This window comes from Arachis hypogaea, chromosome 20 (genome assembly GCF_003086295.3).
Source record: "Arachis hypogaea cultivar Tifrunner chromosome 20, arahy.Tifrunner.gnm2.J5K5, whole genome shotgun sequence".
NCBI lineage: Eukaryota > Viridiplantae > Streptophyta > Magnoliopsida > Fabales > Fabaceae > Arachis > Arachis hypogaea.
In genome coordinates, this window is record NC_092055.1 from 21,890,529 (window position 1) to 21,907,526 (window position 16,998).

The window sequence follows — 16,998 nt, forward strand, 5'->3', positions numbered from 1 at the left end:
TTTCTTTTTCGTTCTTTTTACAGTCTAAATCGAGCATTCTCTCTCCTTCCATTTCCTGGATTTTAGGAACATATTTTGATGGTATTTTTGTATATTTTGAATCTTTATTTATAAAACCTTTTTTAAAAGCATAATTATCAAAACCTGTTTCCCATTTAAATTGAGATTGATTATCCTTAGATGTTCCATCTTCATTTTTTACTTGTATTGGAATTGCTGGTTCTTCGTCACTTGAATAATCTAGGATGTGTTCTTCATTTTCTATATTTTCAGAATTTACTAATTCTTCTTCTATTTGAAAATCCTGTTCCATAATATTATTTTCTTGGGCCATTTTTAATTGTTTAAAAAGTATTGTAACTTCTTCTAATCTTTCCTCAATATTCATAATTTTAGTGGTGGTTTTACTTTTAAATCTGTTATGTTGATTATATTTTGAAATTTTTCTTCTTTGGGATTTTCTTTTTCCTTATTTCTTTGAAATTTTATGGATACTAATATTTCTTCAAGCATATCTACTATAGAATTTAATTGTGGGTTAAAAGTATGGTAAAGATGTGGGGAATCATTTCTATGGTAACATTTTTTAGAAATTCCATGTGAAAAATAAGTTTTTTCAGGTTTTTGAAGTCCTTCAATAAAACTTATAGTAAAATAAAGATTTTGAGAAAAATCATTTTGTATTGATTTTAAAAATTCGGTGTCATTACAGTTAACATTAGTTAAAATCATTAATTTTTGATCTATTAATTTTGATAACTTAATTATTTCTTCTCTTAAATCTTCTAATTTACTTTTTTCCATAAGGTGACGCTTTTCTTTGTGAAGGGCTACGGTTTTAAGTGAAAAGTGTGGCTTTGAAAAGTGTAGTTTAGTAAGCAAATCTTTAAATCTGTATGACTTTTGATCTGTACCCTATAATTCACTTTATTGATATATCATATCTTATTAAGCTAGCTAGCATGATTTTATTTAAGTTTAATAAATTCGGTTGGTTTTTCTAATTTTATCAAATTTATAATTAAATTTTTATATTTTTTTAATTAAATTTATATATTATCTTTAATTTTGTAATTGAGTCAGTTTAGGTAAAAAATGTTAAAATAAATAAAATACTATTTCCAAAAAAATTGTGATCATCAAAGATTTAATTGAATTTTTATTTGTGGGTACTTTTAATTTGCGAAAAAATATTTCGTTAATTATAATATTTTTTATAATAACAAGGACTCAATTATAAAATTAAAAGCTGTATATAGACTCAATTGAAAGCAAAAATTAAAATATAAAAATTTAGTTACAAATTTAGTAAAATTACAGGGATTAACAAAATAATCAAATTTTTTATTTATCTATCTGACATCCCTTATAGTTATGACAATCACAGTATCACACATGCTTATTTATAATTTCTGTAATTATTTTAAAATAAAATACTTATATTATATTGTTATTAGTATTTCAGATCTCAACACTTAACATAAACAGAAAATCTCCACATACAAATCTTTTTCCTATACAAGTCTTACAAGTTCTCAATATCACTTATCCCTGAAACGCGCTTTTCTTGGCACGTATGTTTCACGCGCATGCTTAATAGATTTTTCAATCAATCAACGCGCAAATATATCTCTTCTTTTTTCAAAAGGATTTCGTTTTCTTTTTCGAATTTCTTTTGCATTTTCTTGTCTTCTCTCTTCCATCTCTTTTGTGCGTTTCTCTCTGTCTTCTCCTTTGTCTTTTACATGCGTTTCTCTTTGCTTTCTTTTTCTTCATTTACGTGCGTCAGATTTTTCATTGTGGTTTTATCCATCAAGTTGTGAAATCGTTTTTGAAGATAATGGATGATTCAACTTCAGATTGTCAGCTGAACCAGAGCTAAGTGGATTTTGAAACTGAATCCAATGAAGTTCCTGAGGTGTGATTTAGTTTTAGTTAGTAATTGAATCTGAATTTGAATCCAATTAGTAGTTTTTGATGTGTAGCTGAATAATGCGTGCACCTTGTCTGTGATATTTGCTGTTTATTCTTCCTTATTTGGATTGAATCTAATGCACTAGTTCTCATTAGAATTAAAATAATTTTGTCCATTTTATATCAGACATTCGGGTGTAGATCAGTAATAATTGGGTGCATTTACAGTTTATGACTTTTCATCTGACGGAGGGTGAATTGTCTTATTATTTTAGTTGAATTGTTTTAGTTTCTGTATAGTTATGATTCATGATTTTGGTTTTCTTATTTTTGATAATGGTTTTATAGTTGTATTTGCATTCTATAGTTTATGCTTCTTTTAATATGGTATATTTTGAGTGTATTTTTGCAGACCTTCTGTGGTGTTGATGACCAGTTTGTCTCCAAAGTTGGGATGACTTTTAACTCTCTTGAAGATGTTGCAAAATTCTACAAGGATTATTCAAAGGTTGCAGATTTTTCTACAAGAGTTTGGTGCACAAATAAGAAAGGAAACGAAATTAAGAATCAATTGATTACATGTAGCAGAGAGGAAAAATGGAAATCGAAAATATCTCTACCGAGAAGACAAATCCCTCCGCTGGTTTAAATTGTCTTGCAAGAATTTATATACACGTATTGAAGAATGTTGGTGTTTGGATCATTTCGAAGGTAATGTTGCATCATTCACATCCCTGCTGTCCAGATCAAGCACAGATACTCAAACAGCACAGGGAACTAAGCATGTCCGTGCGTCGTACAATAGAGAATAATGAGGAAGCCGGAATCAGACCTAGCAAAACTTTCCAATAATTTGTTGCAGCAGCCGGGGGTCACCGCGAGTTAAATTTTATCGAAAAAGACGTGAGGAATTACATCACTAGAGAAGTGCGGAATGTTTCGGAACAAGAGGATGCAAAAGAATTCGGGAAATACTTATTAAGAATGAAAGAGAAGAATTGGAATTTCTTTTTTGAGCTCGAACTCGAGGACAATCAGTCCATTAAGCTTGCTTTTTGGGCAGATGCAAGGAGTAGAGCTGCCTGTGAGTATTTCGGAGATGTTATTTCATTTGACACCACCTACAATACAAACAGGTAATATTGTGTTCTGGTTTATGATGCTGAATTTATGTTGTTTTATGAATCTGCTGCAGAGGTGTATATTGGAGGTTTTTGGGTGCATAGGATCATTATTTGGGTGCATTTTGTTGATTTTAATTCTGTTTTGTGGTAATCTGTTTCAGGTATAATCTGGTTTGTGGTTCTTTTGTCGGGGTGAATCACCACGATCAGTCAACACTTCTTGGATGCGCTTTGATGAAAAACGAAGATATTGAATCATTCAAATGGTTATTTAAATGTTGGCTTCGTTGCATGGGAGGAAATGCTCCGAAAAGGATTCTCACCGATCAATGTGCATCGATGCAAAAGGCTATCTAGGTTTGTATGCCCACAACAATTCACCGTTGGTGTATTTGGCATATCACGAAGAAGATTCCAAGCAAATTAAACGAATACAAGGGACACATAGAAATCGAACAAGAAATGAGCCAAGTTGTTTGGAACTCTCATACCAAAGAATCATTTGATAGGAATTGGGATGATTTTCTGCTGAAGTATGGTCTTATAGACAACAAGTGGCTTTCAGGTAATGACGTTTAAAATCTGCAGCAGAGGTGCAAATTGCATGTTTTTGGGTGCATTATAGTCTGATTTGGGTGTATTTTGCAAATCTTTATAAAGAGCGTCATATATGGGTTCCATTTTATCTGGATCACCACTTCTGGGTCGGGATGAGAAGCACACAAATGAGCGAGAGCATGCATTCATTTTTTAACAAGTTCATTACTCGGAACAGCTCGCTTATCCAATTTGTCAAACAACACGATAATTGCCTTGGAAGCAGGGAGCAACCAGAGAGAGAATCTGATGATGCAGATTTTCACACGGTCATACCATGTGCAACAAGATCCTCTATTGAAGCTCAGTTTCAACATGTGTACACTCACCAAAAGTTTAGGGAAGTCCAAGCACAATTCAAAGGGAAGGCGAATTGCATCACAAGATTAACGAACTCCGCTCTATGATATTCAGTATACGAAGTTGGAGAACAAGTTTCCAGCTCAATATTCAACAAGTTTGCGGTAACTTACGACTCAGTAGCAGCCCAAGTGAAATGCCAATGCTTATTATTCGAGTCAATAGGGATATTGTGCCGTCACGCCCTAAGCATGTTAAGCTTTGAACAAGTAACCCAAGTGTCATCGAGATATATATTGGAATGATGGAGCAAGAAGGTAAAGAGGTGACACACACACATCAAGAGCAGCCACGACGAGCCACTTTTGGAGCCAAGAAGCAAAAGGTTTAACGAATTGGTGTTTTGTTCACAAAATATATGCGAATTTACATCAGAATCCGAGGAGCTGACCGCCATTCTGCACCGTGCCTACGATAACGTCATGGTTGAGATGGAAGAACTGAAAGCCAAAAGGAAGGGGACATGTTCGTTATCTCACGAAAATGCCAACTTGGAATCCGTTAACGAGCTTCAAAGCCCTCCAAGGGTTCAAAAAAAATAGTCTAGGTTCAAAGTTGGACAAACAGATTGCAAATGCCTCAAAGAAGAAGAAAACCAAAGCTATAAGCGAGGTAAAAGTGATGTTCTTTAAATAGGTAGTGATTGAGTTTAATTTTCTTGTTAATAGTTTTGCTAATATGTGAGTTTATTATTTCCAGTTAAACCTTTTTGATGCTGCATCAGTGGTACAACCAAATTCCAGCCAATATCACGGACATGTTATGAATTATCAGTTCATTGAACCAACAACAAGTGATAGTTTTTTAGGTGTATAATTACAGGATATTGGTGTAATGCTCAGTTTTTTGGGTGTATTTCTGAATATTCTTGTGTTTGACATTTTAATTTTATATTTTTCAGATGCTGCTGTTTATGTTAGAAATTAGTGTTCTTTTTATTTTTTAGGGTTTAAGATTTTAGGGTTTTAGGGTTTAAGGTTTAGGGGTTAGGGTTTATGGTTTTAGGGGTTTAGGGGTTTAGGGTTTAGAGGTTTAGGGGTTTAGGGTATATATTTGGGTGTATACGAGTTATATTTGGGTGCATAATTAAGGTTTAGGGTTAGGGGTTTAGGGTTTGGGGTTTAGGGGTTTAGGGTTTTAGGGTTTAGTGTTTTAGGGTATATATTTGGGTGCGTATGGGTTATATTTGGGTGCATAATTAAGGTATAGGGTTTAGGGTCTAAGGTTTTAGGGTTTAGGGTTTGACATTTAGGTTTTGGTGTTTAGGGTTTAGGGTTTAGGATTTAGGATTTAGGTTTTAAGGGTTTAGGTTTTAGGGTTTACATGTTTAGGGTTTAGGGTTTAGGCTTTTAGGGTTTTAGGTTTTAGGGGTTTATGGTATATATTTGGGTGTATACGGGTTATATTTGGGTGCATAATTAAGGTTTAGGGTCTGGGGGTTTAGGAATTAGGGTTTAGGGTTTAGGGTTTAGGGTTTAGGATTTTAGGGTTTAGGTTTTAGGTGTTTAGGGTTTAGGGTTTAGGTTTTAGGGGTTTAGGGTTTTAGGGTTTACAGGTTTAGGGTTTAGGTTTTAGGGTATATCAAATGGGTGTATTCGGGTTATATTTGGGTACATAATTAAAGTAATTGGGCGTATTAGTTGGTTTGGTATTGTTTTCCTTTATTTTTTATGTACCTATAATTTACAGCTTTTGAATACAGCACAGACAGTTTATTTATGCAAACAAATTTTATAATACAAATGCATTAAATATTCACAAAATTTACAAGTGTTCAAACTATTTCAAGACTAGATAAAACTGAAATCAATCACTGTCACTGTCAATATCATATGAATCTACTTGACAATATGGACTCAACAAAGCTGCAGATGGCTTCGACAATCTCATTGCTTCACTTCCCTTGATCGCTGTATCTCTGTCACGATTCATGTCATGAAAAAGAATTCGGGAAGCAAATTCAACTCTGAAGTGGTCCACCTCTGCCTACAGTTTGAAAGAATATTTTTTTAATCAACTCTGTTAATTTAGAAAAGTAATAGAGAGTTATATAGTTTTAAATACAATTACACGAGCCTAATTGTCTCACTCATACTTCCCCTTTTAACTTTTTGAGACTCAATTATTTCAAGACATTTCATGACATAAACAGCACAATCATAGCTGAAAACCAAAAATAATTTACCATAGCAAATTAAAATAGGACAGCAAGAGAACACAATTTTTAGAGTGAAAGATTCGTACGATGTTTGTTGGCCTGAAATGTCAATGTAAGGAGGTTCTATTTCACGATCTTTTATCTTGAGAGGTGCCCCCGGCATACCCTAATTCTCGAAATCACATACCCCTAAAAACAAAAAACAAAGCCGAATATAAGAAGGAATAAATCTAATAAATGAATACACCCAAAGGATTACAATATACAACTTACTTTGAATTCAAATTCTCCCAAATTTTAAAACGAAAAAACCATAATCAACTTACAATAAATTTATTTAGCTTCATTCTGGGTTTGGAGGGACACGTCTTGTGATAGGGGTCAAGTATATAAAATTTTTTCTTTCTTACGTCAGCCACCCATATCCACCAATGCTCTGAATAGCAAACAGGTGCAAAAATCTGAAACATCTCCACATTGAACAGTATTTTAGTTTAATTCGTAGATAAACAAAGAATTGTGATAAGAAGTTTTAGAAATGAAGACTTACATATGGATGTGATGCTAATTTTTTCCGGTCCAAAAAGGGTATAAACATTGGGTAGTCTTCGACATTAAATAGCTTTTTGGATTTTGGCTGTAAGAACTCCCCAGCTGGATGATTTCCAATGGCCATGTTCTACAGCATTTGTGAAACACCAAAAGAAATCTTTTAATACACCTAAAAGATAACAAAATGCACCCAAATTTTAATACATTACACCTTACCACAATATTAGGTGGGAGATAGTAAATTTCTTCTTGGAATCTTTTAATATTTTCTTGGTTGAGGATCAGGCACATAGCAGTGATAATCTAGAAAAACAAAACAGCCAAATTAATTACATCAATCAATATTGCAGTCACATGTCATAACATAATCATTAATCTTATTCTAATCTTACGTCAGCTTCGATATTGAAGTAGCTTTTAGAGATGTAAAGTGGACTCTTGACAACACCAACGGTTGTTGGGCATTGAGTGTGCAAAGTGGATCATACTCATCAGTACTGTCGTCCGCGTATGTCCTTATACGTGTGGCCCAGAGGTAGCATTTTTCTTTCATTTTGGCCGACATTAAATTTCTCCTTGTAGGAGTTTCAAACTTGCCAAAAATCTGGCTCACAGTCTGCTTTTCAGTTGGGGGACTTTTACCTTCTGAAAAATCTGGTGTTGTCTTTTCTCCACTCTTTGCAATTTTTTCCACCAGCACATCTAATTCTTCTGTTAGTATTGTGGTTTCTAGACTTTTTTCCACCTGAGGTTCTGGTTGCCCCACCCCCTTTTGGGTCTGTGTTTCTTCTTGGTTTGAATCATTCAAGCGAAGCCTGAATGATGGCAACGGTAATTCTCTAGGTACATAGGATGCTGTCCGAGCCATCATCAATAGTGCAGCAGCAGTGGCTTTAGGGGCTGGATCACTGCGTGTTGACATATATCGTACTATAAGAATAAGAATAAACGAGTGATATCGAAAACCAAGTTCTATTGTGATGAACTTACATTTTAAATGGAGCTGGTGGCACCATTGATTTGCTTTCATCAACCCTGGGGTTGTGGAGTGCTGCGGGGTTAGAGAAAATGAATCAGATTATAAAAAAATCAATTACAACTCAATTTTCAAGATATACACCTAAATAAGAAAACAATATACCCAAACAATAATGAAATGCACCCGAATATTTTTGCTCACCTCTCTGTTGGGGGAGATGGTTCAATTAGTGGCACAGGGCTTGCTGATGTTGTTTGGGATGAAGGCAGGCATAGTTGAATTGGAACTCTAAACAAGACAAAAATAAAACGTTAAGAAAGCCCTTTTAAAATAGATGATTAGAAGGTTGAAATTTTGTTATAAAACTTACATATTAAGCGGTTGAGAGGACGGTCAAAAAAAGATCATCTGTTGTTGAGCTGGCTCACTCAACAATTCTTCTTCTCGATTGAACCTGAAATACACCCAAATAAGATAACAATGCACCCAAATAATAACCAAATACACTCGGAAAGGCTCTTTTTTTAGAACTTACGTAGTTGCAGATTTTTATTTTTTTCTGCCTTTGTTTTCTTGAATAAAATATTAAAGGGCTCTTAGTTCTAAATATATATATATATATATATATATATATATATATATATATAGAATTAGAAGAATATGGTAAAAAAAGAATTTAGAAAATGATATAAGAAAAAGAAATTACATGGAATCCGAAGGTTTGTTTATACTGCTTTTCTCCGTTTGTCCTTGAAACGAAGGATCAGTCTCGGTTGCTAAGCTCATCTTCAGCATTCTGAATATAGAATAAATATTAGGTTAAATTACACAGTTAGTCCCTATACTTTCAGTAAAATTACAAATTAGTCCCTACACTTTAAAAGTTTATAATTGGGTCCCTAAAGAGAATTAAAATTTACAATTTAGTCCTCGCCGTTCAAACAGTGTTTGATTTAACAGAATATTCTCAGAATATTCTTTATTTTGAACATGTGACCTGCACATGTTTGACAACAGGGACCAATTTGCAATTTTAGTGAAAGTATGGGGACTGATGAGCGGATAATTTATACGCTTTTTGGCATTGTTTTTAGTATGTTTTTAGTAGAATCTAGTTACTTTTAGGGATGTTTTTATTAGTTTTTATGTTAAATTCACATTTCTAGACTTTACTATGAGTTTGTGTGTTTTTCTGTGATTTCAGGTATTCTCTGGCTGAAATTGAGGAACTTGAGCAAAAATCAGATTCAAAGGTTGAAGAAGGACTGCTGATGCTGTTGGATTCTGACCTCCCTGCACTCAAAGTGGATTTTCTGGAGCTACAGAACTCAAAATGGCGCGCTTCCAATTGCTTTGGAAGGTAGACATCCACGGCTTTTCAGCAATATATAATAGTCCATACTTTGGTCGAGTTTAGATGATGTAAAAGGGCATTGAACGCCAGTTCTACGCTGCTGTCTGGAGTTAAACGCCAGAAACACGTCACAAGCCAGAGTTGAACGCCAGAAATACGTTACAAACTGGCGTTCAACTCCAAGATTGACCTCTACACGTGTAACATTCAAGCTCAGCCCAAGCACACACCAAGTGGACCCCGAAAGTGGATTTATGCATCAATTACTTACTTCTGTAAACCCTAGTAACTAGTTTATTATAAATAGGACTTTTTACTATTGTATTAGACATCTTTGATCAGTTTTATGCTATCTTAGACTTTCATAGGGGCTGGCCATTCGGCCATGCCTGAACCATTATCACTTATGTATTTTCATATGGTAGAGTTTCTGCACTGCATAGATTAAGGTGTGGAGCTCTGCTGTTCCTCAAAGATTAATGCAAAGTACTACTGTTTTTCTATTCAATTCAACTTATTTCGCTTCTAAGATATTCATTCGCACTTCAACCTGAATGTGATGAACGTGACAATCATCATCATTCCCCCACGAACGCGTGCCTGACAACCACTTCCGTTCCACCTTAGATTGAATGAGTATCTCTTGGATCTCTTAATCAGAATCTTCGTGGTATAAGCTAGATTGATGGCGGCATTCATGAGAGTCCGAAAAGTCTAAACCTTGTCTGTGGTATTCCGAGTAGGACTCTGGGATTGAATGACTATGACGAACTTCAAACTCGCGAGTGCTGGGCGTAGTGACAGACGCAAAAGGAGGGTGAATCCTATTCCAGTATGATCGAGAACCTCAGATGATTAGCCGTGCTGTGACAGAGCATTTAGACCATTTTCACAAGAGGATGGGATGCAGCCATTGACAAGGGTGATGCCTCCAGACGATTAGCCATGCAGTGACAGCGCATCGGACCATTTTCCAGAGAGGATAAAAAGTAGCCATTGACAACGGTGATGTCCTTACATAAAGCCAGCCATGGAAAGGAGTAAGATTGATTGGATGAAGACAGCAGGAAAGCAGAGGTTCAGAGGAACGAAAGCATCTCTATACACTTATCTAAAGTTCTCACCAATGATATACATAAGTGTTTCTATCCTTATCTTCTATCTATTTATTTTTTATGTTCGAAAACTCCATAACTATTTTATATCCACCTGACTGAGATTTACAAGGTAACCATAGCTTGCTTCATACCAACAATCTCCGTGGGATCGACCCTTACTCACGTAAGGTTTATTACTTGGACGACCCAGTGCACTTGCTGGTTAGTTGTATCGAAGTTGTGAATGAAAAATGATTTATTATGACGTGCGTACAGAGTTTCTGGCGCCGTTGCCTGAGATCACAATTTCGTGCACCAAGTTTTTGGCGCCGTTGCCGGGGATTGTTCGAGTTTGAACAACTGACGGTTCATCTTGTTGCTCAGATTAGGTAATTTTCTTTTCGTTTTATTTTCAAAAATTTTTCAAAAACCGTTCAAAAATTTCTCATCTGTTTTCGAAAAAAAAAATAAATCTTTTCAAAAATATATTTTTCTTCAAAATTTTTAAGAATGAATTCTAGAGTTTCATGAAGCATGTTGAAGCCTGGCTGGCTGTAAAGCCATGTCTAATTCTTTTGGATAGGGGCTTCCAACCATCAGCATAGAGGCAAGTTAATTGGAATGTCAGCCGTGGCATGTCTGAGTTACATACTAAAGCTTGGCTGGCTATTAAGCCATGCCTAACCCTCGGATTGGAGCTTTAGACTAAGAATACAAGATTCCTGGAATTCATATTAAAAAATTTTGAAATCCTTATTTTCTTTTTCCTATATGTTTTTTTGAAAAAAGATATACAAAAATCCAAAAAAATAAAAAAAAATCATAAAAATCAAAACTATTTCATGTTTCTTGTTTGAGTCTTGAGTCAAGTTGAAAGTTTGGTGTCAATTGCATATTCATCTTGCATTTTTCGAAAAATTCATGCATTCATAGTGTTCTTCATGATCTTCAAGTTGTTCTTGGTAAGTCTTCTTGTTTGATCTTGATGTTTTCATGTTTTGTGTCTTTTCTTGTTTTTCATATGCATTCTTGCATTCATAGTGTCTATACATGAAAAATTTTTAAGTTTGGTGTCTTGCAAGTTTTCTTTGCATTAAAAATTTTTCAAAAATAAGTTCTTGATGTTCATCTTGACATTCAAAGTGTTCTTGGTGTTCATCTTGACATTCATAGCATTCTTGCATGCATTCATTGTTTTGATCCAAAATTTTCATGCATTGAGTCTTTTTCATGTTTTTCCCACTCATCATTAAAAATTCAAAAAAAAAAAAAAATCTTTCCCTTTTTTACTCATAAATTTCGAAAATTTGAGTTGACTTTTTCAAAACTTTTTAAAATCTAGTTGTTTTTATGAGTCAAATCAAATTTTCAATTTAAAAATCTTATCTTTTTCAAAATCTTTTTCAAAAATCAATTCTTTTTCATTTTTCTTATTTATTTTCAAAAATATTTTTCTTATCTTTATCTCCATATTTTCGAAAATAACATCATCAATTAATGTTTTGATTCAAAAATTTCAAGTTTGTTACTTGCTTGTTAAGAAAGATTCAAACTTTGAGTTCTAGAATCATATCTTGTGATTTCTTGTGAATCAAGTCATTAATTGTGATTTTAAAAATCAAATCTTTTTCAAAACTAATTTCAATCATATCTTTTCAAAAATATCTCTTTATCTTATCTTTTTCAAAATTTGATTTTAAAATATCCTTTCTAACTTCTTATCTTCTTATCTTTTTAAAATTAATTTTCAAATTTGTTTCAACTAACTAACTAACTTTTTGTTTGTTTCTTGTCTTTTTTAAAACTACCTAACTAACTCTCTCTCTCTCTCTAATTTTCGAAAATATCTTCCCTCTTTTTCAAAATTTCTTTTTAATTAACTAATTCTTTTATTTTTGATTTTAATTCTCGAAAATTACTAACCTTTTTCAAAAACTATTTTCAAAAATCACTAACTCTTTTTCAAAAATTATTTTTGAAAATTCTCTCTCTCTCTCTTATCTCCTTCTATTTATTTATTCATCTACTAACACTTCATCTCACCCAAATTCGAACCCCCTCTTCCATCTGTGTTCGAATTTTTTCTTCTTCTTTTCTTCTACTCACACAGGGACCTCTATACTGTGGTAAAAAGAACCCCTATTATTATTATTTTTCTGTCCCTCTTTTTCATATGAGCAGGAGCAAGGACAAGAACATTCTTGTTGAAGCAGATCCAGAACCTGAAAGGACTCTGAAGAGGAAACTAAGAGAAGCTAAATTACAACAATCCAGCAAGCACCTTTCAGAAATTTTCGAACAAGAAGAGGAGATGGCAGCTGAAAATAATAATAATGCAAGGAAGATGCTTGGTGACTTTACTGCACCTAATTCCAATTTACATGGAAGAAGCATCTCCATTCCTGCCATTGGAGCAAACAATTTTGAGCTGAAACCTCAATTAGTTTCTCTGATGCAGCAGAACTGCAAGTTTCATGGACTTCCATCTGAAGATCCTTTTCAGTTCTTAACTGAATTCTTGCAGATATGTGATACTGTTAAGACTAATGGAGTAGATCCTGAAGTCTACAAGTTCATGCTTTTCCCTTTTGCTGTAAGAGACAGAGCTAGAGTATGGTTGGACTCTCAACCTAAGGATAGCCTGAACTCTTGGGATAAGTTGGTCAAGGCTTTCTTAGCCAAGTTCTTTCCTCCTCAAAATCTGAGTAAGCTTAGAGTGGATGTTCAGACCTTCAGACAGAAAGAAGGTGAATCCCTCTATAAAGCTTGGGAGAGATACAAAGAGCTGACCAAAAAGTGTCCTTCTGACATGCTTTCAGAATCGACCATCCTGGACATATTCTATGATGGTCTGTCTGAATTAGCTAAAATGTCATTGGATACCTCTGCAGGTGGATCCATTCACTTAAAGAAAACGCCTGCAGAAGCTCAAGAACTCATTGACATGGTTGCTAATAACCAGTTCATGTACACTTCTGAGAGGAATCCTGTGAGTAATGGGACGCCTATGAAGAAGGGAGTTCTTGAAATTGATACTCTGAATGCCATATTGGCTCAGAATAAAATATTGACTCAGCAAGTCAATATGATTTCTCAGAGTCTAAATGGAATGCAAGCTGCATCCAACAGTACTCAAGAGGCATCTTCTGAAGAAGAAGCTTATGATCCTGAAAACCCTGCAATAGCAGAGGTGAATTACATGGGTGAACCTTATGAAAACACCTATAACCCCTCATGGAGAAATCACCCAAATCTCTCATGGAAGGATCAACAAAAGCCTCAACAAGGCTTTAATAATGGTGGAAGAAATAGGTTTAACAATAGTAAACCTTTTTCCATCATCCACTCAGCAACAGACAGAGAACTCTGAACAAAATACTTTTAATTTAGCAAACTTAGTCTCTGATCTATCTAAGGCCATTGTAAGTTTCATGAATGAAACAAGGTCCTCCATTAGAAATTTGGAGGCACAAGTGGGCCAGCTGAGTAAAAGGATCACTGAAATCCCTCCTAGTACTCTCCCAAGCAATACAGAAGAAAATCCAAAAGGAGAGTACAAGGCCATTGACATAGTCAACACGGCCGAACCTAGAGAGGAAGAGGAGGACATAAATCCCAGTGAGGAAGACCTCCTGGGACGTCCAGTGATCAATAAGGAGTTTCCCTTTGAGGAACCAAAGGAATCTGAGACTCATCTAGAGACCATAGAGATTCCATTGAACCTCCTTATGCCCTTCATGAGCTCTGACGAGTATTCATCTTCTGAAGAGAATGAGGATGTTGCTGAAGAGCAAGTTACCAAGTACCTTGGTGCAATCATGAAGCTGAATGCCAAATTATTTGGTATTGAGACTTAGGAAGATGAACCTCCCTTGTTCACCAATGAACTAAGTGATCTGGATCAACTGACATTGCCTCAGAAGAAACAGGATCCTGGAAAGTTCGTAATACCTTGTACCATAGGCAACATGATCTTTGAAAAGGCTCTGTGTGACCTTGGTTCAGGGATAAACCTCATGCCCCTCTCTGTAATAGAGAAACTGGGAATCTTTGGGGTGCAAGTGGTGCACGAAATTGTGATCTCCAGGCTCGAACAAATCCTGGTAATGGCTCCAAAGCTTGGTGCTCTGATCTCAATACATAATTGTCACAACTTCGATACAACTAACCAGCAAGTGCACTGGGTCGTCCAAGTAATACCTTACGTGAGTAAGGGTCGAATCCCACGGAGATTGTTGGTATGAAGCAAGCTATGGTCACCTTGTAAATCTCAGTCAGGTAGATATAAAGTGATAATGGTGTTTTCGAATATTATATAATAAAATAGGGATAGAGATACTTATGTAATTCATTGGTAGGAATTTCAGATAAGCGAATGGAGATGCTTTTCGTTCCTCTGAACCTCTGCTTTCCTGCTATCTTCATCCAGTCAGTCTTACTCCTTTCCATGGCTGGCTTTATGTGATACATCACCACTGTCAATGGCTACTTTCGGTCATCTCTCGGGAAAATGATCCAATGCCCTGTCACGGCACGGCTAATCGTCTGGAGGCATCACCCTTGTCAATGGCTTCATCTTATCCTCTCAGTGAATAATATGCTCACGCACCCTGTCACGGCACGACTATTCATCTGTCGGTTCTCGATCATGCTGGAATAGGATTTACTATCCTTTTGCGTCTGTCACTAATGCCCTGCAATCGCGAGTTAGGAGCTCGTCACAGTCATTCAATCATTGAATCCTACTCGGAATACCACAGACAAGGTTTAGACTTTTCGGATTCTCTTGAATGCCGCCATCATTCTAGCTTACGCCACGAAGATTCTGGTTAGGAGATCTAAGAGATATTCATTCTAGCTTATTTCATGTAGAACAGAAGTGTTTGTCAGGCACGCGTTCATAAGGGAGAAGGATGATGAGCGTCACACATAATCATCACCTTCATCACATTCTTGGGTGCGAATGGATATCTTAGAAGCGAAATAAGATGAATTGAATAGAAAACAGAAGTACTTTGCATTAATCTTTGAGGAACAGCAGAGCTCCACACCTTAATCTATGGAGTGTAGAAACTCTACCGTATGAAAATACATAAGTGAAGGTCCAGGCATGGCCGAGATGGCCAGCCCCCTAAAACGTGATCAAAGGATCATGAGGTAATCCAAAGATGCCTAATACAATAGTAAGAGGTCCTATTTATAATAAACTAGCTACTAGGGTTTACATGAGTAAGTATTTGATGTATAAATCCACTTCCGGGGCCCACTTGGTGTGTGTTTGGGCTGAGCTTAAGTGTTGCACGTGCAGAGGCCATTTGTGGAGTTGAACGTCAGTTTTTGTGCCAGTTTGGGCGTTCAACTCTGGTTTTGGATCCTTTTCTGGCGCTGGACGCCAGATTTGGGTAGAAAGCTGGCGTTGAACGCCAGTTTACGTCGTCAATTCTTGGCCAAAGTATGGACTATTATATATTGCTGGAAAGCCCTGGATGTCTACTTTCCAACGCAATTGGAAGCGCGCCATTTCAAGTTCTGTAGCTCCAGAAAATCCACTTTGAGTGCAGGGAGGTCAGAATCCAACAGCATCAGCAGTCCTTTTTCAACCTCTGAATCTGATTTCTGCTCAAGTCCCTCAATTTCAGCCAGAAAATACCTGAAATCACAGAAAAACACACAAACTCATAGTAAAGTCCAGAAATGTGAATTTAACACAAAATCTATTAAAAACATCCCTAAAAGTAACTAGATCCTACTAAAAACATACTAAAAACAATGTCAAAAAGCGTATAAATTATCCGCTCATCACAACACCAAACTTAAATTGTTGCTTGTCCCCAAGCAACTGAAAATCAAAATAGGATAAAAAGAATAGAATATACTATAAATTCCAAACTATCAATGAAACATAGCTTCAATCATATGAGCGGGACTTATAGCTTTTTGCCTCTTGAATAGTTTTGGCATCTCACTTTATCCATTGAGGTTCAGAATGATTGGCATCTATAGGAACTTCAGATTTCGAATAGTGTTATTGACTCTCCTAGTTCAGTATGATGATTCTTGAACACAGCTTCTTTATGAGTTTGGCCGTGGCCCTAAGCACTTTGTTTTCCAGTATTACCACCGGATACATAAATGCCACAGACACATAATTGGGTGAACCTTTTCAGATTGTGACTCAGCTTTGCTAAAGTCCCCAATTAGAGGTGTCCAGGGTTCTTAAGCACACTCTTTTTTTTTTTTTTTTGCTTTGGATCTTGACTTTAACCGCTCAATCTCAAGTTTTCACTTGACACCTGCACGCCACAAGCACATGGTTAGGGACAGCTTGGTTTAGCCGCTTAGACCAGGATTTTATTCCTTTAGGCCCTCCTATCCACTGATGCTCAAAGCCTTGGGATCCTTTTTATTTGCCCTTGCCTTTTGGTTTTAAGGGTTATTGGCTTTTTCTGCTTGCTTTTTCTTTTTCTTTCTATTTTTTTCTATTATTTTTTTTTCGCCCCTTTTTTTTTCTTTTTTTTTTTCTGCAAGCTTTGTTCTTTGCTGCTTTTTCTTGCTTCAAGAATCATTTTTATGATTTTTAAGATTATCAAATAACATGTCTCCTAGTCATTATTCTTTCAAGAGCCAACATATTTAACATTCTTAAACAACAACTTCAAAAGATATATGCACTGTTCAAGCATACATCCAGAAAACAAGAAGCATTATCACCACATCAATATAATTAAACTAAGTTCAAGGATAAATTCAAAACTCATGTACTTCTTGTTCTTTTGAATTAAAACAGTTTTTATTTTAAGAGAGGTGATGGATTCATAGGACATTCATATCTTTAAGACAAAGTTACTAACTACTAATGATCA

General features: G+C 35.4%; 1 non-coding gene across 1 annotated transcript; it reads right to left on the reverse strand.

Moving 5' to 3' along the window:
* Window positions 1-12,842: 12,842 nt before the first annotated feature.
* Window positions 12,843-12,950, reverse strand: LOC112787703 (small nucleolar RNA R71). Its single transcript, XR_003195101.1, has one exon. It is a non-coding gene; the product is annotated as a small nucleolar RNA R71 (small nucleolar RNA).
* Window positions 12,951-16,998: the final 4,048 nt, after the last annotated feature.